Source organism: Benincasa hispida, chromosome 1 (assembly GCF_009727055.1).
Source record: "Benincasa hispida cultivar B227 chromosome 1, ASM972705v1, whole genome shotgun sequence".
NCBI classification, from domain to species: Eukaryota; Viridiplantae; Streptophyta; class Magnoliopsida; order Cucurbitales; family Cucurbitaceae; genus Benincasa; species Benincasa hispida.
The window spans coordinates 28,938,947-28,965,227 of record NC_052349.1 but is presented as its reverse complement, the minus strand read 5'-3'; the positions used below and the strand labels follow the sequence as shown (position 1 = coordinate 28,965,227).

The 26,281-nt window shown below is 35.4% G+C and overlaps 1 long non-coding RNA gene across 3 annotated transcripts; it reads right to left on the bottom strand.

The window, feature by feature from the left end:
* Positions 1-175: 175 nt before the first annotated feature.
* Positions 176-26,027, bottom strand: LOC120073692. 3 transcript variants are annotated; one of them, XR_005480774.1, is made up of 5 exons: positions 24,703-26,027; positions 24,399-24,546; positions 16,729-17,045; positions 1,834-2,343; positions 176-438 (listed from the first exon to the last, which is right to left on the bottom strand). It is a non-coding gene; the product is annotated as an uncharacterized LOC120073692 (long non-coding RNA). The 3 variants fall into 3 exon arrangements; XR_005480775.1 differs by having other exon boundaries at positions 1,988-2,343; XR_005480773.1 differs by lacking the exon at positions 176-438 and having other exon boundaries at positions 851-2,343.
* Positions 26,028-26,281: the final 254 nt, after the last annotated feature.

Below are 26,281 nucleotides of genomic sequence, written 5' to 3'. Positions count from 1 at the left end.
ACATGTATGTAGAGACATACGAGTGGATCATATTTAAGTGATAACCTGAATGGTTTTGTAGTAGATGGATAAAGATGGATACCTTATGTAACGACCCGACTCCCTAGGACTTAAGTTAGGCCGTTACTAAACACATGCATGCGTGGAACTTAAAATGACACTCTGTTGTGGTGAAATAAATGCTAATTAAATAAGGTAAATTTAAAAGACTTATGCATTTAATTTCAAATATTAAAAACAACGATAGGGTACCCATAAGTCATAAATGGTAATACATAAATCTGGAAGCGTTTCTAAATAGTAAGTTTAAACATCAACACTAAAAGCTAAGAAAAACATGAAAAGAAGTTTAAATCTCATGAGCGAAAGGATAAAACTAGTCCCGGTGGCTTGATCACGAATTCCGTTTGTCATTCGCCGGCGCGTCCCTACTCTTACCTGAAACATAAACATAAAAAAAAAGGTGAATATAAAATACTCAGTAAGTAACCCACTACTGGGGTCAGACTAGGCATCTATGTCCTCTAAATGCCTACCTCTAATGGAATATATAAACTGCTCTAGTCCTCATGGGATACATATATACATGAAAAAACTTATTTCTATCCTACTGTAGTTGAGTATGTTCACTAACTCTAATAAGCCCCGTAGGACCCACAACCTCTGGTGAATCCCGAAGGAAACACAATCTCTTACATACGCATGGTTATGCATACACCTCTTTCGTATACACATAAACCCATTTAATGTGTACCTCTTTCGTACACATTGCTACGTATACACATCTTTCGTATACACATAACCCACCGAAGGTGTACCTCTTTCGTACACCTAGTTAAGTATACACCTCTTTCGTATACACATAACCTACTAAGTATGTACCTCTTTCGTACATCTAGTTATGTATACACCTCTTTCATATACACATAACCCACTGAGTATGTACCTCTTTCGTACACCCCAGATTCTCTCTATAAATGCAGGGATGCGTACCTCTTTCGTACACCCCAGTACCCTCTAGGTATGTATCACTTTCATACACACCAACCCTAGTACATCTCTTTCATGTACTAGCGCCCTTGGACGTACATTACTTTCATGCAGTCACATAGTCTGGAAAGGAAAGAAGATTGCATCTAACTTCATATTACATATAATATTCACCTAATCATGAATCCTCTAAAATCTCCTCATCGTCAACCTCATGCTAATTAACCCCAACATACATATTTAACCTAGTTTTAAATGAATCAACTGTAGCACATCACTTTCATGCACTAGGTCATGTAAACAATGCAGTATTCAGAATTTCGTAATATATCATACAGTCTACATATTCTCATAATAAATCGCATAACTATATAAATCAGAAAATGTCTAAGGCTCATCTAGCTTTAAGGCACCCCAATATGCATGCTACTTAACTCATAATTTAAGGGTCATGCTCAATCATCATTTCATATAACTCATAAAATTCCAAATCGAGTTCATACGTAATCATATTCCGATATATTACCACATGCTCATATATACTTCATAAGCAGTCCATCCAACCTCAAAACAATCAAAATTATTCAAAGAAAAACTGTTGTAGGGTTCTAAATGTTAAAATCTACAGTGTATCGCCTGGCACAAAAGCGATTCCAGTAGTAAGATTACTTACCTTAGAGTTTGAGCTCAATCAAACAAATTTATTTCCTTCCTTGCTTAAAAAGAATCTTAAATCGAACCTTGAAGTGTTTGTTCAAGTCGAACTACAGTCGAGTTTCAGACACGAAATTGACTGTAGATACACGCCAAAATGAAGGGTGTTAAGAACCCAATTAAACTCACCAATTGCTCACAATCCTTGCTTGATGGCGACTCGGAACGACCCAATCTCCAAACCAAACTCCGATCACATTGAATCGTCAACAAAAAAATATCAAAACTTAATGTGCATCCAAGATATCCAAAACCCATTGTAAAAAATCAACGAATAACTTACCACTAACTCTAACGTTCTGGCACTATCGACGACTGGGAACTTGGCGACTGCAAAACTCGAGGCTGGGCATCGATGGCTTCACGGTGGCTAGGGACTCAAGTTCGTTGTCGCCGATTTGAGCAGTGGCGACCCACGGGCGAATGAGCAGCACCCCGACAGCGACCACGAACGATTGGGGAGAGATCTTGTGCGTGTGGCTCAGACCGTCGACGCGAGGAGGCAGGGGCGACAGCTAACCTGGGGGTGGGTTTTTGGCGGCAGGCGGCGGTGATTGGGGGTCGACGAGTGACTGCTTCAAACTGCAAACACCGAGCGACCGAGGCGTTCCGCGAGCGACTAGCGAAACTGACGTCTGGCTGGAGGTGCGGATGGCCGGTGGCGGACTCAAGGGCGGCTGCTGGTTTCGACGGCTAGGGTTTTCCCAGAAAAAGGGGGGCACACGGTGAGGAGGAAGAAGGAGAAGGAAGTTTTGTTTTTATATAAAAAAGAAAATAATAATAATAATAATAATAACTTAAAAAGGAAATAAATTAAACTTTATTTTATTACTTTCCTTATTCCACTTTATTTTATTAACTTCTTTTATTTCCCAAAAAGTGAGATTAATTCCTGCCATAAATTTCTAAATCGAATAATTTTGTAAGGTCAAAAACTAAATTCTCGCATTTACACTTGAACTCCAAAATTCCAAAAATTCCATCCACTAGCAAAATTATTGAAATTATATAAAAATGAAAATTCAGGGTGTTACACCTTATCCTGGTAACACTACGAATATGAACCGCTTTGTAGATGTTGTAATTGTTGTAAAGTGCTACAAATGATATGATCCTAATCATTCATGTAAAGAATGTGAGCGAGGATATTCTATACAAAGAAGTTGGTATAAGATCGGATCACAAAATATTTAGTCTCATTATATAACGTCATTCATAATAGAGACTTACATTTCCCCATAATGACCATAGGTAACATGACCTGAATCCTAAATGAGTTGTGAACTCATGCCCATAAGGCGGTCCTTTGATTTGTATGGGTGAGAGTGGCCAGATCACTGAGGCTATCATTTTGGGGATTCTCTGATTGGGGAGCTGAGAACACAACTACACAAGAAGGAATTCATTCCTTCCCCTATAGCGAGGCAAGTAGATAAATTGTTCCGTTAAAGTTTGATTCCGAGGCTTGAACAATGTGGTGCTATACCCTCTCCTGGCCTGAGAGGGGTTTGGTCATAGTTGGATTATGATTTATTGTTCATTAGAGGAATCGGTGGTACTTAAGGAGTTAGATGTAACTACAGAGGCAAAACAGTAATTTTGATCCAATTGTACTTACTAGCAATTTATGAAGGGCCATTATACTGTTGATTGGTTATATTCAATGGACACAAAAATATATCTGTAGTGCAAAGAGTGCAACTGTCAGTCTTTAATGGAGTGTCCAACAGTTAACAGATGGTGAATAATTTAATTAAAGAGTTTAATTAATTATTCACGTACCATTGGAGCTTCAAGCTACGGGTGCATGAGGTCCTCTCGATAGCTCAATGGGAATTAATGAGAATCAGTTTTTAGATTAATTTGAATTGTTCAAATTAATTGAGGGAATTAATTAATTATATGTGATATAATTAATTCTAATTATATATGATATAGTTACTATAATGTATTTGATACATTATAATATAAAGTTTATTTGAGAGGAAATAAACATTTGAATATAATTCAAATATTAATTATATGAATTTGATTCACATAATTAAATTTAATATAAATGAGATTTATATTAAATGCCTTTGATGAGAGAATTAAAACTATAGGTTATATTATATATGATGCAATATTGAACTATAGGTTGCATGTTATATATGATATAACATATGCTTAAATATATATTTTTTGTTTTTTATTTTTTTGATGGGAGAAAAATAACTTCCTTCCCCTATTCTTTCTCAAATAACACGATGGTGGGCAGTTTCAAAAAGGTGGTTGTTTTTTCCTTTTTGTGTGTGTGTGTGAAAATATAAAGAAATTACAGAGAGCTCTTAGCTTGAAAGATCTTCTTTTTCCTCTCCTCTCCCCCAATTCACTCTCATCCAAAATAGCTAGAGCCCCATTCCTCTTGGATTCTCATCCAGACAATACCAAGGTAGCTAGTGGTGGTGGTGTCATTAGTTCGAGGGATTACATTGAAGACTGTTCTTCAAAGGTAAGAGTTCTGAACCCTTCTATTTTCTTCTCTTTAATTAAGTCTATGCATGTTGCGAATTTTAGATGCATAATGTATATTTACGATAAAAATTTTGTATTCTTTGAAATTTTGAGAATTGAGACGATCCGCTTTCACTGCATACCCTTCATAGGGATCCTTCAATTGGTATTAGAGCGGCGTTTATGACCCAATTTTTTTTTTCAAAATTTTAGAATAATTTTTACCGTAATGGTGGGTTAATCATTCAGTATAATCCATGTGATGAATTATGTGTTGAATGTGGTATGCATTAATGGGTGTTTTTGGGATTGGGTATAGATTCATCGTTTTTTTATGAAATTGTTTTGTAAGAGCCCATATTTTAGGACATTTGCAATAGAGTCTGTAATTTTTGTTTGTTGAGTCGTTTGTGATGTCCCTGACCAATTTCTGGAGAATTCGAGGCGTTTTCCATGGAGTTTTGAAGTTGTTCGAAATTGTACAGTGGTGACTGTATAGCAGCGTTGTGACGTTGCAATGCGGTGAACGAAGGAAAATTTCTTAGTGTCACGACGTTAGAGCATGGCGTCGCGATGCTTTGAGATGGAGTTTTCACGCGATTCAGCTCCGGTTCGCACGTGGTTCGTGGTCTTCTAGTCCGGTTTGGTTCATGGGTTCTCCGATTCGAGTTGTTTGGGTTCATCTGAACCGATTCCTGGTCTGGTTCGAGCGATTCAAGGCCCAATTCACCTATTTCGAACCGGATGGATAAATATCTTGTGATAGATAATTCTCTTAATAGGTGTCCAATCCCTGCCCATTAATTGCTTTTATATTATGCATGTGATGTATGATCTAATTTTATTATTATATGCCATAATGTATGACATATAGTATAAAATCCCACTATAGGTTATGCACTTAATTTCATGCATCATATTATAAATGTAATAATTTTAGATGCATGATTTAATTTTATAGCATGCTCATGCATCATATAATATAAATGTTATAATATATGCATGCATGCATAAATAGCATATTCATGCATCATTTATATTATAATTGTTATAATATATAGTGCAATGTATGTATGGTTGTATGCTATAGTTTGTTTCATTAACTATTTATATAAATGTTATATATGTTAGTAATGAAATGAAATTGCATGAAGCATGACACTACCTTAGATATTTTATAAATGTTATAATTTACTAAAGTATGTCAAAGCATTCAATGTATGTTTTAATTTGTTTCATTTGTTTATAATTGCTATAACAAAATGAAATTAGAAATTAAAATCAATAATTCAGAGTTGCATGCAAACCAAATCAACTTTTAAAATTGATTTAAAACATGAATCAGATAGACCTAAGATCACATTTCTAATGAGATTAGAAATTGAAGTTTAATATTTTAATCGGTTTAATAGAATTAAATTGATCTTAATAAAAAAAATTAACTTTGTAACAAATATATCTATAAGGGCCTTTTGTCCAAGGCTAGTTTTGTCTAGGCTGGGGTATTTAAATTAATGAAAACGTAACACCTCTACCAAGAAATTTAAGTGTCCCCATATAGGATGATATTTTCGTGCATGGCTTTGTGGTACCTTAAGTGTCCCCATATAGGATGATATTTTTACATGATGTTTTATTCAAACTCCAGCAATGGATAGGGTTACTTTAGTTTCATGTCCTAATCGATTTTTCCCTACAGTTGGCTTATTGGGGCAGAACTCTAGGACCTAAAATGAGGGGTTACACTTACAAGAATTATTGAGCGAGTTTAACAAATTATGGACCCAACAATGGTGACTAATAATGACAGTAACAAGGAGTTGTTCTGTTTATTAGTTGAGATTGTCTCATTTCAGTGAAAGGGCACCTAATCACCTGTAAACCCCGAACCCTACTTTCCTTACCTAAGTATATTAACTATGTGGTTACAATGTTAAGTAGGTTTACTTATGAGGAATGTTACATTGTAGGGAAAAGTTGAAGAATGAAGGAAAAAAAGAAAGGAAAACTCTAAATGTTGTGTTGAAATGCCTCAGGTAGGCTTGTGAATTTAGCCGAGAGTGCTTTTGGTAAGCCAAATTCTAAATTTTTATGAGATATATTGAGTTTGGGATTTATGTTGAACAAGGGTGGAAGAATACTATTAACCATAATATGATTATTATTATTATTATCATTATTATTATTATTATTATTTTGTTACTAAAGGCTGAATGGAAGTATGGAATAAAATAATTTTGTGATTATTTGAAAAAAAAAAGAAAGGAAAAGAGAAAAAGGTGCAAGTCGGTGGAGAGGTTTAAGTGGGATGAGGGATCACTCTTTCCCCATTTTTACTGCCGACATACCTCCCCCTCCAAACCGAAACAAGTGAGGGTACTTCAACTAGGCATCAAATTGGAGAAGAAGTAGAAGAAGGTTTAGGGTTGAGTGGTGTAGAATTTAAAGAAAAACTTGGGGAAATTCAAAGAAGAATTGAATCTGGTCTGGAATTCAAGTAATTTGGGCAGGGTATCATGTTCGAAGGATAACAAGCCGTGGAGATGAATATTTGAGGTTAGTAAGTCAACTCATTTCTTAACAACTTTTGTAAAGGATTCCTGAGCTAAATGTGAAGGGAAACAGATGAAATTCGAAGAAGAATTAAAGCTAGTCTGGAATTTGAGTAATCTAGACAGGGTAGGATGTTCTAAGGATAACAAGCTGTGGAGACCGAGTTTGGAGCTGAGTATTTAAGGTTAGTAATTTAACTCATTTCTTAACAACTTTTGTGAAGGATGCCTGAGCTAAATGTGAAGGAAAACAGGTGAAATTCGAAGAAGAACTGGAGCTGGTCTGGAATTCGAGTAATCTAGACAGGATATGATTTTCGAAGGATAAAAAATTGTAGAGATCAATTCCGGAGCTAAACTTTTAAGATAAGATAGATAACTCAATTATAAACATGTTTGTAGAAGGAAGTTTCATTAATTGAGTTATGGATTTCGAGTTATAAATTTTTTAAATTGAAACAGAAATTTGTTACGTAAGCAAATAGCTAGTTGGGAAGATCAAGTAAGTAGCTCACCCAAGGGAGCGAGAGCGAGATAAGGATTGTATAAATCTCGATGGTCATTCAAATCTCGTTGATTTTCTACCTAGTCTTGCTAAAATTTATGCTAAGTCTCTCTAATAATGGTAAGTCTCGCTAAGAATGAAAAATCTTGCTAGTTTTGTGCCTAGTCTCGCTGATTTTCATGCTAAGTCTCACTCATAAGAGGATCTCACTAGTGATGATCTCGTCGGTGAAGATCTCGCTAGTGATGATCTCCTTGGTGATGATCTCGCTAGTGTTAGTTTCGCTAGTGATGAACCTGCTAGTAAAGGTCCCACTAATAAGCAAATTATTTGAAGCATCTTGATGAGAATTCTAAGGAATCTAACAAGGAATTTTGTTACTTCAGGCCAAGAGGAGCTAGGAGAGGCCTACAAATCGTTAAGAGCCTAGACGAGTAGTGAGTGACTAAAATAAACTTAATGTTTTCAATGTTTTGTGCATAAAAGACCATGCAATTTCAATGATGTTTGATGATAAGTTTATACGTTTTCAAGCAACCAAGTTTTATGAATTGCATAGCATTTCTTCTCCAGCATGTGTATGTTTTATCGCATGTCAAGGTTATATGTTAATTCATTATAAAAACTAAGTATCTATGATGAAGCATGCATTTTTAAGATAAAAGCTATGTTTCTACAAATGCTATGCTAAGAGCTATGATTGAATGATTATTAATGTATATGTTTATTTATTTATTTATTTATTTTTTTAATTTTTTTTTTCTGAAGCATGATATGTTTAGTAAGCCGGATATTGAAGGTATAGAAGGTATCCAAAAAGTACCTCCACGTGCACGTAGGTAGTTCTGAATGAGAGGATGAAGTGTGGGTCTCCTAGGCCATATACCAGCAACCTGAGGCCGAAGTATAGGTCTCTTGACCGGATATAGATGTTGAGCTAGAGCGATGTATGCTCGTTCTCAACTAAGGTTTAATGATGTTTATTGATGTTTAATGAGTTTTCTTCTTAAAAGCTTGATGTTATGACTATGTTCATGTTTTAAAGGAAATTGCTTGAAATGTTTTCCAGTATGTTTACATGTTTTATATTAATGAAAAGCATGTTTTATCCTGATTTCTAGTAGTCACTCACTGGGCGAATAGCTCACGGTTTTTAAATATTTTTTTTCTTTCCCCAGATACTAGTCAGATTCCTCGAGATTGATCCTGCTGCTGCTTGCCACACAAGACCTGCTAGTTGAAGAGAAACTAGGTTAACTATTGTATATATGTACACTTGTTGTGAGAAGTGTCAGGGACATGTTAGTGAGAAAATGTCAGGGACTTGTTAATATCATTTTGGGCCCAACTGTAAATATTTTATCTGTAGACGTTGTGTTTATGGTTTGTTAAGCATGTGATTGTATGGAAGTTAATGTTGAGCTTTCTTGATGTGGGTTAATTGTATAAGTCAATAATGTTTATCAGGTTGGCACTAAAGGAGTTAAGTAAGTAAGTAAAGGGAGTAAGTGCTGGCGATAAGGCTAGTAATTACTACCGTCACATCTTCTTCCAGTTAAGAGGGAAATCTGAGAGAGGATGTGACATCACCCTATGATGACTTTTGTCCTGCCTTACTGAAACATCATTGCAAAATATATGACACTGAGGGTACATTAGAATATTTTACTAAAAAAATTGATTGGTTATTTTGATGATTTGATGTAAATAGACTAATATAAATAATTTGTATGGTTTCAGCAAACTTATTTCAATATGACTTTTGCAATGTTTAATTTACTCGCCACTGACAAATTAACGGGCAAAAATTACACTTTTTGAAAAAACACGATCAACATAATCGTAATCATCGATGACCTCCGTTTTGTCCTAATGAAGGATCGTCCTCCTATTCCAGATCTCAATGTTGCTCGAAATATTCGAGAAACATATAACAAGAAGGCCCAAGCATACATCTTGGCAAGTCTTTCCGAAGTCTTGGCCAAGAAACAGGAGCCTATACTCATGACCCATGAGATTATAGAGTCCCTGAGGAGAATGTTTAGACAACCGTCTGTACAACTCAGGCATGACGCTTTTAAACACATCTTTAATACACGTATGCAAGAAGGGGGCATCTCAACATGATGGTTCAATTCAACATGGTAGAGATGAATGAGTCTATCATTGATGAAGTCGGTCAAGTTAGCTTCATTCTAGAATTACCTGAAAGTTCCGACAGTTTCGTAGCAATGTTATTATGAATAGGATTGACTATAATCTAACCACCTTACTCAACAAGTTACAAACCTTCCAGTTCTTGATGAAAACCAAGGAACAGAAGGGTTAAGCAAATGTTGCTTCATCCTCTAAAAAGTTCTACAAAGATTCGACCTCTGGGACGAAGTCTGTACCTTCTTCTTCTGGCATCAAAAAGTGGAAGAAGAAGAAAGATGGAAAGGGGAAAGCTAACCACCAGGCACTTTCTTCTTTAATTCCCTCGTAAGCTGATCTATCTGCTCTTCTAATTCTTTAAAGGAGTCAGCTTTCGATTGTCTCATTGCCTCGCTCTTTTCAATGTAATGTTTTAACGATGTCTCCAGAGTCGAGGTGCTGCAAGAGGTAACATATAAGAACGGTTGGTCATAGGGTGGTATACCTTGAGAATTACCTGGGTTACAATCCGGAGTAATGAAGACCGGAGGGTTGCCTCTATCCCCTTGATAACTGTTCTGATAGTAACTATAGCTCCCCTGGTTGTGATTCTCGTCCCAACTTGAAGTTGGGTGATCCCACCAACCAGGGTTATAGATGTTGCCAAACGATTCATCATAGACAAAATATACGGGTTGTTGATTCCATGGGTAGACTTCTACTGGATGTCCCTCTCCACATTGAACGTAATTCATTGCGCCTACGTGAGTCACCGCATTAACTTGCGCTGATCCTTGAGAGAAAGTTCTCTGTTGGTTAGCCACCGTCTGGAGAAGTGAGGCATTGTGGTCATTTGATCGATCAGTGCGCTCATCGCATCAGTTGACACATCGGTACTTTCTACTCTTTCTTGCTCTAGACCTCGTACCTCAAGCCCAGTATCAATCCACTCATCAGAATTTCACGAGATGCGATCCAAGATATTCTTTGCTTCCGTATATGATCTGTTCATTAATCCTCTTTCTGCGGAGGCATCGACAACTGCTTGCGTTGATTGGTATAAGCCATTATAAAAGGTTTCCATCAGAAAACTATCAGGAATCCCTATATGCGGACAGCTCTTCACTAGCTGTCGGAATCGCACCCATGTGGTGCTTAAGGTTTCATAACCCTTTTGCTCAAAATTCAGCACATCCCTCCGTCTTCTTGCGTTGAGGGCTGGAGGGAAGAATCTGTTCATGAACCTATCAACCAACTGTTCCCATGCTTTAATCTCATTCCGCTCTAATGACTGAGCCCACCTCTTTGCTTCATCCTGCAGTATGTACGGGAAAAGATATAACCTAAGTCTTTCTTGATTCACATCAGGCATGGAGAATGCGCTGCACATGTCTACAAAATTAGTCAAATGCGTGTGTGGGTCTTCTCCTTGTAATCCTCCAAATTGACCCATATTTTGAATCATCTGCAGCATAATTGGTTTTAATTCAACACTTACACCATATTTGGATACGATACGTATACGTCCAGATACGTAGTAGATACGTGTCTGATACGTGATTTGAAGTATCTGATTTCTTTATTTTTATTTTAAATTTTCAGATATGAGCATCTACTTCCAGATACGTGAAGGGGATACGTGGGTCAATTTTTTGTTTCAAATTTAAGCCCAACCATTTAAAAACCCAACCTACAACCCTTTTATTTTAGTGCATGTTTAGGAGTGATTTTAAAATCATTAAAAATAAGTTTTTTTCATTTTTAAAATCACTCGAAAACACAATTTTAATAACTCAAAATTAATTTAATTTTCAATTTTACACTTTTAAATGCAATTTTCATATCATCAAAATTAGTTTTGAAGAATTTAACATGTTTCACGGTGATTTTGAAAATGACAAAAGTGATCTCAACCCTTTAAAATTACTTCCAAACATAAAAGTTCACTTAAATTGAGCAATCCAAAACAAAATAAATTAAAAATGATAAAACATAATTTTTTTTAAAGAAAAAAAACCGAAACGTAATTAAATCTCCATTCTTCCCTTCTCTCTCAATATTTAAATCATGATTCACACCTCCTTCATCTTCAACTTCATTATTCAATCTTCATCTTTTACTTCTTTCCTACCGTCTTCTCTAGTCACTCAACAATCACTCGACGTTACTGGATTTTTTTTTAAGTTTTCACTCTCTTCTCAAATCTATTCTAATCTAACTTAAAATATGTATTATAGAAATTAATTAGACGTTATATATATATATGTATGTATGTATATGTATGTATAATACGTATTTTCAACGTATCCGCATCTTAGTTTTTTAGAAATAAAAGTATCGTCGTATCGTATCGTATACATATCATGTATCCGTATCTGTGTCTGTGCTTTTTAGAAGGTAGTTTTATAAGATAACAACCTATTTTTAACTATTAAAATAAGTGGTTAACCTACGTGAGTATGCAGCTTATCTTTGTTATGATTTTAATGTCTAACTTAATTTTATAACAACTTATAAAACTTTAGACATGCTTTGCATCCATAACATATATCAAATATCTCATGATTTAATATATCACATATATTAAAACAATTGAAACCCTAAACATACACCTTATAACATACTTTCAATGCATGTAACATGCTTCCTATGGTGGGATTTTAAATTTACATGGCATACTATATGCACATTCAAAATTTATTTAATTATAACATACATCACATGCATAAATAATTAAACACAATCTAATATGGTTTAGTTTTGACATTTTTAAGCAAACAGATGCCTAAAAAACATAAAAGAACAAAATTTAGCTCAAGAACACTTTTGAACTGCTCGAGTCTCCCCGAATCAAACCTGAACCTCTCGAATCGGACCTCCAATGCTAAAAAAAGGGGCTAAATCAGGCTTAACCAGGTCGAACCAGACCACCTTGACCTGAACCGGCTGGACCGGTTCACTTGGACCATCAGTTTGGGCTCGTGCGTGCATGCTAGATTGGGATGAACAGTGTCGCAACGCTGCATCCCTGTTGGGGTTGATGTCCTAAATCTTGTAGGGTCCTATGGTTTGTAAATGTTTTGTACAAAATCATTGTTTTTTTTTTTTTATACAATATATGATATTTTATTCCTTTTTCAGTTGCATTAACCACAAACCAATAAACTAACATCCAGGTTATCTTGTAGTTTAAACATGTATGTAAAGACATACGAGTGGATCATGTTTAAGTGATAACCTAAATGGTTTGTAGTAGATGGATAAGATTGGGTATATTATCCTGGTGACAATACGAGTATGAACCGCTTTGTAGGTGTTACAATTGTTGTAAAGTGCTACAAATGATCTAATCCTGATCATTCATGTATAGACATGTGAGTGGGGATATTCAATACAAAGAAGTTTGTATAAGACCGGACCACGAAATGTCTAGTTTCATTATATAATGCCGTTCATACTAGAGACTTACATTTCACTAGGATGACCATAGGTAACATGACCTGAATTCTGAGTGAGTTGTGAACTCCTGCCCATGAGGGCGGTCCTTTGATTTGTATAGTTGTAACGCGTATGTTTAAGCATGATGCAAGTCCATGCCATAAGCTTGATGACATAGATTTTATGCGATGATACATGATACTACTTCTAGATATGCGTTATTAATGAATGATTTTGTAGTATGTTGTGCGTTGTCACAAGTTTCCTTGCGTTGAAACCAAGTATAATTTCACCACAAGTTTCTCGGTGTGATCCGAGGTCGAACACAGGGACTGTTTGAGGTTATTGTGTTATGTTTGTGATATATGCGACCAAGGGTTTTTCAATTTATAAAAGAATTTGTATACAAGTAATTAAACAAGCGATAAAGTAAAGTAAAGTAGTAAAAATGCGATAATAACATAAATTGCGTTAAAGTAAATCTAAGTTAAGATGATACAAGATACAGGTTTCATGATACAAGTTACTGAGGTCAAGGCTGGCTGTGAAGATTATGCAAAGATCGTGTAATGCGGTGGCAAGTCTTATGTGTGAAGTAGAAACAGAGAAGATAATTAATACAAACATCGCAAGTTTCTTAATTGCGTTCAAGCTATAAGTACGGTTCTGCTTTTCCCTTGGCGTACATCTCTCGGTGATCGACTGCATTCTCACATCTCTGTGGTGAAACAGGGACGAACGTAATGAACGCAAGGTTGCTTCCATCTCTGGAAGTACTACTTGCTTTATTTAACACATTCTTCTAACCTTCTCTCGACAGATCAGAATGACATCTTTACTTCTGCTCTCACAGGTGAAGATGCCGTCTAGCATGCCTTAACTAAACGCATTTATCTCTTTAGCACAAATTAAGTTACTCGTTTAATCCATATTAATTACCAAGGTATTAAGAAAACTTCATGGAGAAATCGATTAATGGAGGAGCGAAAATAGACAGAAAAGTGGAAATGAAAGTGATCGAGACATTCAATAACACTATTTAACGTCTGATACATGATTTGTGAATGAAGAGATTAAGAGAATGCAATACAATGGATGAAATAGAGTTAGAAAGAAATAAAAATAAATGCCAACGTCTTAGCGCCGATTTAGATGGAGATTTGCTTGCCGGCGTGGATGGATCGTGCGGAAGGCTGAGTTTCCCTCTCAAGAAGCACAGAGCTTCACAGTGGGGATCTAGTAGAATCGCACTGAGACTCACCTCTTGACTTTGTCTCTTCTCTTCCCAGATTACTTCCGATCAGTACTCAACTCAGTCTCTCTCTCAATGATCTAGCATCAATTAGCCCTCGTATCAAGTATATCTTCTCTGAATTCTAGGGGGGTATTTATAGGTGAAAAACTTTAACTCTTGGCTTGTGAACCCCACTTCTTGTTATGGAAATTCCGAAGATGGAGGAATAAATATTCCTTCTGTTATGCAATCAGACCGTCAAATCTGCACAACAGTTAGTTGTACAGGTGTCACGATTCTCTGCATTTGCGTTGCTCATCTGCATCTTTCGATCGGTTGCTCGCATGCGGTGTTGTTTTTATTACTGCATGCGGTTGAAATTCAGCTTGAGATCGACTGTCATATTGTGCCGTCATTGCGTTAATCGTCTCTTTATTGTTGATTGACGGGTGCAAGGTAACAGAGATGCGTTGTTCAGTTTCTCGTTGTGCTTTGATTGCAAGCAGTGACTTGGTTTCCTGCAAAACAGTAGTAGAAATATCCTCTTCTACCATCTTAATGATGTTAGTGGGCGTAATTGCGATAATTTATATTTATTGTATTCCTGAGCTAATTTTCATACAATCGACGCATATTCCTTCTCTTTTGGCCGCAATATCTGAATAAGGCAGCGTAAATAACTTGTATTTCTACAAGTTATCAATGGTGAGAGTGGCCAGATCACCGACTTAATAAGCCTAGTAGCCTACCATTTTGGGGATTCGTCTGATTGAGGAACTGGGAACCTATTATACAAGAAGGAATTCACTCCTTCCCCAAGGTCGAGATAAGTAGATAAATTACTTCTTTGAGGGCTGATTCTGGGGCTTGAAGAATATGGTGTCACACCCTCTCCTGGCTCGAGAGCGATTTAGTCATAGTTTGACTATGATCTATTGTTCATTAGAGGAATAGTGGTACTTAAGGAATTAGATGTAACTATAGGGGCAAAATGGTAATTTTGGTCCAACTGTACTTACAAGCAATTTGTGAAGGGTCATCTTATTGTTGATTGGTTATATCCAATGGACACAGAAATATATTTGTGGTTTGAAGAGTGCAATTGTCGGTCTTTAGTGGAGTTCCCGACAGTTAACGGATGGTGAGTAATTTAATTAAAGAGTTTGATTAATTATTCACTTACTGTTGGAGCTTCAAGCTACAGGTCCATGAGATCCCCTTAATAGCCCAAAAAGACTAAATAATAATAATTTTTTGGATTAGTTTGAACTGTTCAAATTAATTGAGAAAATTATGATGTTATGATGTATTTGATACATTATATTATTTATGAGAGGAAATAAATATTTGAATATGATTCAAAGATTAATTGTGTGAATTGGATTCATATAATTGAATTTAATGTAAATGTGATTTATATTAAATACCATTTATGAGAGGAAATAAATATTTGAATATGATTCAAATATTAATTATGAGAATTGGATTCATATAATTGAATTTAACGTGAATGTGATTTATATTAAATAGCATTTGTGAGAGAAAAGAAACTATAGGTTATATTGTATATGATACAATATTGAAACTATAGGTTATATGTTATATATGATATAACATATAATTATATATATAATAAATTAATTATTATATATATAATTATATTATATTAATTTAAATTATTTTTCTTATTAATTTGAATTAATGAGAGGGAATTAACTTCCTTCCTCACTTTTCTCTCCATCCACGTAGAATTGTGGAGGTTGGCAGATGTTGATGATATCTTCTTCATCATCCTGATAGAACATATAACAATTATTTGACTTCTCTGAGAAAAAGAAAAATTTGATTGCTCTCATCTCTTCCTTCCTCTCAATCTCCTTAATTCCTTCACCAAAATCACCAGAGATCACATCTCCTGGGTTCTCAGCCTGAGAATACCAAGGACTCCTTCATGGTAGTGCCCAATTCCAGTTCGAAGGTTTTCAATCGAAGATAATCTTCAAAGGTAAGGGTTTTCTGAAACCCTAAGTTTTTTTGTTAATGAGCATGTTGTAATTTTGTAAACGCATAAACTGTTTTTCTTTTCTGTAAAATTTAGTTTGGTGTAAAAATGGGATTTGGGATGATCCCGCTTCCGTTTAAGGTTTCCCTTCACAGGGATTCCTTGAATCCCAGCATAACAACACCAGAGGATGTTATTCACGATTCTGGTTGGAACATGAACAACGTCGTGACACTCCAAGCATAGCATCACAACGCTGTGAGGTAGTGGCTGAAACTTTAGTTTTCTGCTGCTGACCTCTGCTGCTTCTTTCTTCAATTACATCCTAATTTCAACTCTAATGACTCCAATCGAATTACAGACTCTTAAACACACATTAAAGCCCATCAATCAAGAGCCAATTACAAGAAGTACAACATAATTGAAGAGAATTTAATGTCAAAAATCAAAAACACCATATCAGTTCACCATTTTCATACAACTTATGAAAAACACTCACCAAGCCAAAGTTAACTCGAATTGAATGCTTCAATGATGCTCTGATATCAATTGTTAGTTTTAAAAAAATACACAACGAAAGAAAATAGGATCATAAAGCATTCTAGTTCATTAATTTTGGCTAAAAAATAAGCATGCTCATTAAATAACAATGGGGTTTCAAACATACCTTTGAAAATCTACTTCAAACTCGAAATACAACTGCAATTCTCCCTTCTTCTGGATGTGAACTGCCACTAGAGCTTCCCTTCTATCCTCTAGGAGCCTTAGATTGAGTTGTAGGACTCAAAACAAGCTGGAATTTAGGGGAAAAGAGGAGAAGTTCACTGGTGCATCACAGTTGAAGACCTTCTTCAACCTTCAACCATCTTCAGCAATATACTATCAATTGTATGACCATTTCCACTTAAATCTGAGTGATTTATACTCAAACTTCATGCAAGAACTCATTGCCTGAAGTAATTCCAGCTCCAACTTCAATTTGAGCTGTAATTTAGGAGTGGAATCATGAGTAAAGTAATTGCTTATTAGTGGAAAAATCCCACATTTGAGATTTTCCAAAAATTGAATTAAATTTCAATTTTTAATCAAATTTAAATTGAAATTCTAAAATGACAAATCAATTTAATTTGAATTTTGTCAAAATTCAATTTTAATTTAATTTTCCAAAAATTAAATTTAAAAATTGATCTTAATTAATTCTATTAATTCCACGACCACAAATCTCTATTCATGAAATTAATATTGAAATCATATTTAAATATTAATTGATTCTCTAATTTCGTTTAATTCCATAATTAAACGTGTAATTATATCACATATAATTACTAATTCCCTTAATTCGAATTTAACGATTCAAATTAACTTATCACGCTATTCTAAGGCTTATTCCGTTTGTGAGTTAGTAGGGGGACCTAATGGACCTATAGATCATGGGCTCTAACGATCTGAGATCAATTGGCTAAACTCTTTAAACCGAATTAACCCTCAGTCATTACCTACCGGGTCACTTCACTAAAGCCCAGTCGTTGCACTTCCCTTACTGTAGATATATTGTGTCTACTCGATATAACCACAATTAGTAAGTTAACCCTTCACAGGTTATTCGTAATAACGACTGGGTCAAATGGCTGTTTTACCCCCGAGATTACCTCTTGTTTCTTAAATTCCACTAATCCTCTAATGAATAATTGGTTTGTAATCCGACCATCAAACCAAGCCCCTTTTAAGCCAATGAAAGGGTGGGGCCCCTTGTTCAAGACCTGGAGTCAGCACTTAAGAGAACAACCTCTCTACTATCCCTGAAAACGGGTAGGAGTGAATTCCTTCTTGTACCCTATGTTCCCACCTATCTACCATGTTTTACTCTGAAATGGGAGGCTTATTGAGCCCGCGTTATTGAGCCAACCCTCACCTATGCAAATTTAAGGATAATCCGAATAAACAGGAGTTTATAGTTAGTTCAGAAATAAGGTTAAGTTACCTAGGTCATCGTTATGAAATAGTCAGTTTTAAACAGTAAATAACGTTATAAAGTAAGAATGACTTTATTTTTTTAGTTTGATCTTATGAAAGCTCATTGCACGGGATGCCCTCACTCCTCATGTCACCACATAAACGAATCAGAATCACTTTGTTTGTAATACTTTATAACTTCTTGTAACAACTACAGAGTGAGCCGCATCCGATAGTGTTACTAGAATAAAGTATCAAACCTTATTCATATACTATAGATCATTTCGACTATTTACTCGAACCTGATCCACTCTTATGTCTCCACATAAAGTCCAAGTACTCATGTAATGTCATAGATCTTTTAGTTTATTGGATTTATTTCTGAAACGAAATAAGTAATTCATATATTCAATAACAACTTTATTGAATCCACACTTCTATAACAACTTTATTGATTTACAGAATAAGTTTATTATTTTACAAAACCACGAATTTTAGAACATAAAATCCAACAGCTTCCTCACTTGATTCGTTTTGGGGTTTTGCAGTATAGACTGCAGCGTATATTTTTAATTGTGTTCCATCCAAAAGCATTACGAGAACACCTTTCGAGTTATGAAATGGTCGTCAAACTAGTTTACGTCATTTCAAAATTTGTGGTTACCCAACACATGTGCTTGAGGCAATAAGAAACTAGAATCGTTCAAAATTGTGCATATTTGTAGGCTACCCCAAAGGAATGAGAGGTGGTTATTTCTTCGACCCTAAATAAAATAAAGTATTTGTGTCGACAACGCTACTTTTCTAGAAGAAGACCACATAAGGGAGCACAAGCCCCACAGTAAGGTTGTGTTAAATGAACTTTCCGAGGAATCTACTGAACCTTTAATAAGAATTGTTGAAGAATCCAACACCTCAACAAGAGTTGTTGAAGTTGAATCATCTATTAGGTCAAATCCACCTTAAGTGTTGAGGGAGCCTCGTCGCAGTGGAAGGGTTGTGAACCCACCTATCCATTACATGGGTTTAACAAAAATCTTAGCTATGGTAGTTGACAGGGATGTTGAGGATCCATTGTCTTACAAAAAGGCAATGAAAGATGTTGACAAAGATGAATAGATCAAAGCTATGGATCTTGAAATAGAGTCGATGTACTTTAATCCGATTTGAGATCTTGTAAATCTACTTGATGGGGTTAAACCTATAGGTTGCAAATAAATTTACAAGAGAAAACGGGGTGCTAATTGGAAGGTGCAAACCTTCAAGGCTAGACTAGTGGCAAAGGGTTATACCCAAGTTGAAGGAGTCAACTATGAGGAGACTTTCTCACCTGTTGTCATGTTAAAGTCTATCAGCATCCTCCTTTCCATTGCCTCATATTATGACTATGAGATTTGGCAAATGGACGTCAAGATTGCATTTCTGAATGATAATCTTGATGAGACCATTTATATGAAGCAGCCCGAGGGATTCATAACCTAAGGTCAAGAGCAAAAGGTTTGCAGACTTAATCAGTCCATTTATGGACTGAAACAAGTTTCTCGATCTTGGAACATAAGGTTTGATACTACGATCAAATATTATGGTTTTTATCAAAATGTTGAGGAGCCTTGTGTATACAAGAGGATTATCAACAGTTCGGTAGTTTTTCTAGTGTTATATGTAGACAATATCCTACTTATTGGGGATGATGTAGGTCTACTGACTGAAGTTAAGAACTGGCTAGCGACACAATTCCAAATGAAAGATTTGGGAGGGACTCAATTTGTTCTATTCAGATCTTTAGAGATCGAAAGAACAAAACGTCAACTTTGTCTCAAGTATCTTACATTGACAAGATGCTTGTCAAATATTCGATGCAGAACTCCAAGAGAGGCTTACTACCTTTCAGGCATGGAGTAATATTATTTAAGGAACAGTGTCCTAAGATACCTCAAGAGGTTGAGGAAATGAGACGGATCCCTATGCATCGACTGTTGGTAGCCTGATGTATGCAATGTTATGTACGAGACATAATATCTGCTATGCGGTAGGGATAGTCAGCAGATATCAGTCTAATCTACTGGACTGTCGTTAAGAATATCCTCAAGTATCTATAGAGAACAAGGAACTACATGCTCGTGTATGGTTCTAAGGATCTAATCCTTACAGGATACACAAACTCTAATTTTCAGACTGATAAGGATTCTAGGAAATCCATGTCAGGATCAGTGTTCACTCTTAACGGAGGAGCAGTAGTCTAGAGGAGTACCAAGCAAGGGTGCATTACTGACTTCACTATGGAGGTTAAGAATGTTGCGGCTTGTGAAGCTACTAAGGAAGTTGTTTGGTTCGGAATTTTTTTTTACTGATCTAGAAATCGTTCTAGACATGTCAAAGCCCATCACACTTTATTGTGATAATAGTGGTATTGTGGCTAATTCCTGAGAGCCTAGGAGTCACAAGCATGGGAAATACATAAAGCAGAAGTATCATCTCATCTGAGAGATTTGCATCGAGGGGATGTGATCGTCACCCAGATAGCTTCAGAGGACAACGTTGTTGATCTATTTACAAAGGCCCTCACGGTTAAATTGTTTAAGGGTTACCTGCAGAGTATAGGTCTATGGGACAAGCCATGTTTAAACTAGGGTAAGTGGGAGACTTGAATTGGACGTGTTGTGCCATAGTTTATTGATTTGTGTACTTTATATTTTTGTTTTATTTTTACATTGTACACTCCACTAGCTTTAGGTCAAGTGAGAGATTGTTGGGGTTGATGCCCTAAATCTCATAGGGTTCTATAGTTTGTAATTGTATTGTACAAACATTTTATTTATGTAATAAAATATGTGATGTTTTATTTCAAAATTAGTTGCATTAACCACAAACTAATAAACTAATATCCAAGGTTATCTTGTAACTTAAGCATGTATGTAGAGACATACGGGTGGATCATATTTAAGTGATAACCTAAATGGTCTGTAGTAGATGAATAAGGCCGAATACCTTATCCTGGTGACACTACGAGTATGACCCACTTTGTAGATGTTACAATTGTTGTAAAGTGCTACAAATAATCTGATCCTAATTATTCATGTGGAGACTTGTGAGCGGGGATATTCTATACAAAGGAGTTTGTATAAGACCGAACCACGAAATGTTTAGTCTCATTATATAACGTTGTTCATAAAGAGGCATACATTTCACCAGGATGACCATAGTAATATGACCTAAATCCTGAGTAAGTTGTGAACTCTTGCCCACGAGGGCGGTCATTTGATTTGTATGAGTGAAAGTGGCCAGATCGCCGACTCAATAAGCATACCATTTTGGGGATTCGTCTGATTGGGGAGTTGGGAACATAGCTACCCAAGAAGGAATTCATTCCTCCCTCAATGTCGGAGTAAGTAGATAAAATGCTCTCTCAAGGGCTGATTCCATGGCTTGAACAATGTGGCGCCACATTGTCTTCTGGCCGGAGAGGGGTTCGGTCATAGTTGGACCGTGATTTATTGTTCATTAAAGGGATCAGTGGTACTTAAGGAGTTAGATGTAATTATAAGGACAAAACGATAATTTTGGCCCGACTATACTTACGAGCAATTTGTGAAGGGTCAACGTACTGTTGATTGGTTATATTCAATAGACACATAAATATATATGTAGCGCGAAGAGTGCAGTTGTTAATCTTTAGTAGAGTTTTTTATAATTAACGGAATTTAATTAAAGAGTTTAATTAATTATTCACGTATCGTTAGAGCTTCAAGCTACATGTCCATGAGGCCCCCTCTATAGCTTAACAAGAATTAATGAGAATTAGTTTTTGGATTAATTTGAATTAGTCAAATTAATTGAGGGACTTAATTAAATATATGTGATATAATTAATTCTAATTATATATGATATAATTACTATAATGTATTTGGGACATTATAATATTAAAGTTTATTTGAGAGGCAATGAATATTTGAATATGATTCAAATATTAATTATATGAATTTGATTCACATAGTTAAACTTAATGTAAATGGGATTTATATTAAATGTCTTTGATGAGAGAATTAAAACTATAGGTTATATTATATATGATGCAATATTGAACCATATGTTGCATGTTATATATGAGATAACATATGGTTAAATATATATATATATACACACACATATATTGTTTTTTTTTTTTTTGATGGGAGGAAAATAACTTCCTTCCCCTATTTTTTCTCAATAATACGATGGTGGGCATTTTCAAAGAGGTGGTTGTTTTTTCTCTTTTTTTGTGTGTGTGAAAATATACATAAATTATAGAGAGGTCTCAGCTTGAAAGATCTTCTTTTTCCTTTCCTTTCGTCTTTTTCAATTCCCTCTCATCCAAAATAGTCAGAGCTATATTCTTCCTGGATTCTCATCCAAAGAATACAAAGGTTGCCATTCTTGGTGGTGTCATAAGTTCGAGGGATTCCATTGAAGACTGTTCTTCAAAGGTAAAGGTTCTGAACCCTTCTATTTTCTTCTCTTTAATTAAGTCAATTCATGCTGTAAATTTTAGATGCACAATGTATGTTTACTGTAAAAATTCTGTATTATATGAAATTTTAGGAATTGGGACGATCCGCTTCCGCTGCGGACCCTTCACAGGATTCTTCAGTTTGCATACTAATTTCTCCCCATGAGGCATGACATGTTCATGCATGTAACACATACGTAAATCCATGTAAACATCTTCAATGAGATCACCGTGCAAAAATGCGTTATTCACATCTAACTGTACTAGACTCCAATTCAAGGAAGCAACCACTATTAATAACACTTTGACGGTTACAAGTTTGGCAACAGGATAGAAAGTATCTACATAATCAAGACCTTCTTGTTTTGTATATCCCTTAACTACAAATGATCTTTATATCGTTCAATTGTACCATCAACTTTGAACTTCACCTTATAAACCCATTTGCAACCAATGGGATGTTTTCCATGAGGCAATGGAACAATGGACCAAGTATTGTTTGCCTCCGTAGCGTTCAACTCATCCTTCATAGAAAAATGCCAATGTTCACAAGGAGCAACTTAATGGTAAAAATCAGGCTCAAATGTTGAGGAAATAGTTAAAGTAAAGTTTTTACAAGAGGGAGAAAGCTTCATATAATCCAAATATTTGTGTAAAGAGAATTTGGATTTAGAAGGTTGTAAAGACTGAGATTGTAATAGATTGCAAAGGAAATCTTTCAGGTATGAAGGTGGTTTAACTTGCCAGGTACAACGATGAGGTACTACAACATTCTCACTTGGATTAGTAGTGTTAACAACCTCAGCTGGATGTTGTGCTAAAACAGAGGAATTTGTTATATTTTTATCTTGACTATAAATTCCAACATTAGAAGCAGAAACATGTTCATCAGTAGACATAAGAGAATCAGTAGGGACGACAAGAGCTATGGCATCGAGATCCTACATTTCATGAACTTGATTCTCCAAAACAGTAGGAGAACTATCAGCTCAAGTTGTAGAAAACCCAAAAGATGTTCGTAGCACAAGGTCTGGAAACAAATTCACAGTATGATCTTGTTGAATGATCTCATGAAATGGAAACACTGATTCATGAAATACAACATCTCTTGATATAAAGAACTTTTTGTTTTCTATGTCATATAAACGATATGCTTTCATGCCAGGGGGATAGCCAACAAAAACGAATGGAATAGTCCGACGATGAAACTTGGATTGCTGTGAGTGTAAAGTTGAAGCAAAACATAGAGAACCAAAAACCTGAAGTCTAAAGTAATCAAGATGAGAATTATATAACTTATAATAAGGAGTGTGCCAATTCAAAATAGGGGAAGGAGTCTGGTTGATCGAAAAGGCAGCAGTCAACAAACATTCCCCCCAAAACTGAATTGGAACACGAGATTGAAACACCCTTGCAATATTCAAAAGATGCCGATGTTTTTGCTCAACCATAGAATTTTGTTTTGGATGGCCCACACATGAAAACTGATGAGATTTATGCCTAAAGGATTAACTAAAGGACAATTCTAAAACATTATCAGATCTAAATGACTTAATCTTAGTTGCATATTGAGTCTGGACAAGTGCAAAGAATTCAGGAACGATCTTTAAAGTATTAGATTTATGTCTTATAAAAAAATCCATGTATATCTGAAATAATCATCAACAATAGTCAAGAAAGAACGATAGCTAACATGAGTAGAGGTAGGATATGGTCCCCAAGTGTCACAATGTACTAAATCAAACATGTTATTGGCTAAATGATGATTACATTGAAAGGATAATCATTTTTATTTTGCTAAAGAACATACTAAACATGTATTAAGAGAATGTCTAAAAGATATAATATGTAACAATTCTTTTAAAGTATTCAGATGTTTAGAAGAAAGGTGACCATACCTGTCATGTCAAGCAAAAATCAAGCAAGAAGCTATAGACAAATAACAATATCTTCCTTAACCACAGAATGAATTTGTTGATCAACTGAGAGCAAATAAAGTCCTTGTGAAAGATTGGCCTTGCCAATCGTCTTCAAAGACAATTTGTCCTGGAGAATGCACAAATTCTCAATAAATTTCATAACAATAGGCAAATGTTAGTAAGAGCACTCATAAAGACCAGATTGAAGTAAAAATCAGGAATAAAAAGAACATTATGAAGGGATCAGGAGACAACTAAATAGTTCTATAGAATGAACCTTGACCTTAGACTGATTTGGTAAAGAGACAATAGCACCATCCACATTAGTAAATGAAACAAACATATTCCGTGTAGAACAAATATGAGCAGCAGCTCTCGAGTCCAAAATCCAAGAATCATATTTGAAATCAGAAGTGGCGAGAATTGGGAAAATACCCACAACATGAGAAGTGTTGGTAAAAGTATCAGAATCAATCTTAGCTTTAGCGAGATGATTTTGAAGTAAAGATAAGAGTCCCTGACATTGTTCAGTAGTTAACATAGATAGAGAATCAACAGGAGATTCATATTTGGTCACAGACTTTTGATGAAGGCGATGACTAGGTGGATATTTGTGAAACTTGTAACATCGATCAGTTGTGTGACCATGAATACCGCAATTAGTGCAGATAGGTTTATCTTTCTTCTTCGGAATGTTAAAAGATGAAGTATGAGAAGAATTACCAGAAGAATTACCAAAATAATTTTTAACAAGCAAGGTCGTGATGGAAGAAACAGGGGATGTCAACTATGAAGGCGGAATGATACATTATTCAACTTCTTGAACAACAAGGGAGAAAGCATGATCGATAGTCGGTTCTAGCTCCATTAACAACAATTGAGCCCTAATTTGACTAAAAGAATTATTGAGACCTATGAGAAAGGTCATGACATATTCTGTCTGAAAATAGTTGGCAAGATCCTTAACACCTACATAAGTGCAGTGTCCACAAGAACACATCGGCCGATAGGAAACCAATTCATTCCATAAGCCTTTCAATTTAGAATAATAAGCAGAAACAGAGGATTGTTCTTGAGATAAATTCGATAGCTCTTTACGAAGTTGAAAAATGCGTGGACGATTGTTATGTTGATATCGTTCTTGAAGATCGATCCAAATTTCTCTGGCAAAATCAGAGAAATTGATGCTCGCCGAAATTTCTTTAGACAACAATTTGAAAATCCACGTTGTGATGCTGCCATTACAAATTATCCAAGAACTTGATAAAGCTCCAGTCAGTCACAGTATGGTTCCATCCACAAATCCGAGCTTGTTCTTGACCATGAGATCAATAATCATAGACTGACTCCAGGAAGTATAATTGGTTTCGATAAGTAGATTCGAGACCAAAACAATATTGGTGTCATCAGAAAGGTGAAGAAAATATGAAATTTTATATTGTTTAAGGACAGGCGACGCAAGCAGTCGAGCATTGACAATAGGATCAGTAGGGTTTAAAGAATTTTCAAAAACCTCCAGAAGTGGATCCATGAAGAAGAACACGAGAAGAAGAAAATAAGTACAAAATCGAAAGTTTACATCTCATACCATATTAGACTTGAGATAATAAAAATACTTATGTGTTAATTTATCATGTACAGAAAATGACATGGCTATATATATAGCCATTAGTACAAGAGCAAAACAGAACTAACAGATTGGCCAAGACTAACTATAGTAACTAACTATAGTTAAGTATAACAAACTCTAATAATATTTCTAAAATTTAGGCTAATTTTGATTTAACCTTAATATGAAAATCAAAACAACCATCTCTCTAGCTAACTACGGGTTAAAATGGATATAGAAATATGATGAGGTG